This window comes from Merops nubicus, unplaced genomic scaffold, assembly GCF_000691845.1.
Source record: "Merops nubicus isolate BGI_N331 unplaced genomic scaffold, ASM69184v1 scaffold10832, whole genome shotgun sequence".
Classification (NCBI taxonomy): Eukaryota; Metazoa; Chordata; class Aves; order Coraciiformes; family Meropidae; genus Merops; species Merops nubicus.
In genome coordinates, this window is record NW_008595618.1 from 6,196 (window position 1) to 6,530 (window position 335).

Below are 335 nucleotides of genomic sequence, written 5' to 3' on the forward strand. Positions count from 1 at the left end.
AACATAGAAAGACTGAGGTAGGAGGAAATGCTGGAGACTGATTATTTGCATTTCTCTTTATATGCACCGCAAGAGCTAAACCCCCAAGAAATGTACTGATAACCTGATCAAAGCAGAACTTGTTGGCAACAGTAGGAAGATAACAAGAGGAATAGTTCTGCTTCAAAGGGACTGACGTTGAAACCAGCATCCCCTGGATTTCCCCATGGGCATTTCCATTTGCAACTCAGATTTCCATTCCACAGCAATGCAGCTCTTGTGAAGATCACAGAATCATAGAATGCTTTGAGTAGGAAGTGACCTCAAAAGGTCATCTAGTCCAACACCCCCCCCCC